The sequence below is a fragment of the Micromesistius poutassou genome (genome assembly GCF_964030765.1).
Source record: "Micromesistius poutassou genome assembly, chromosome: 14".
In the NCBI taxonomy this organism is placed as follows: domain Eukaryota; kingdom Metazoa; phylum Chordata; class Actinopteri; order Gadiformes; family Gadidae; genus Micromesistius; species Micromesistius poutassou.
Genome location: NC_140284.1, coordinates 15,274,042 through 15,274,386, shown reverse-complemented (window position 1 = coordinate 15,274,386; position 345 = coordinate 15,274,042).

Genomic DNA, 345 nt, shown 5'->3' with positions numbered 1-345 from the left:
AACATTCATTAAATCATTTCAAGTGCATTTAAGTTTTTTGAACATAGAATTCTGAGGGCAGAACAATTACATTTATTTAAAACAAGACACGTTTGTGTGTGGATCAGAAATGTGTTTGTGAAACATATTTTTGTTTATGGATTTATTTTACATTTATACATACGGATATCCATTTGTGTGTGCATTGAAATGTATTTGTGAGAAGAGAGTCATTTATATATAAATCACAAAATACATTTGTGAATCCTTCTCTGTGCATTCATTATTAATGAGACTGAACTGACCCCATACTTTCACACCTGTGTAGAGGCTGAATATTTCACACCCACAACTGCCTGTACCAAC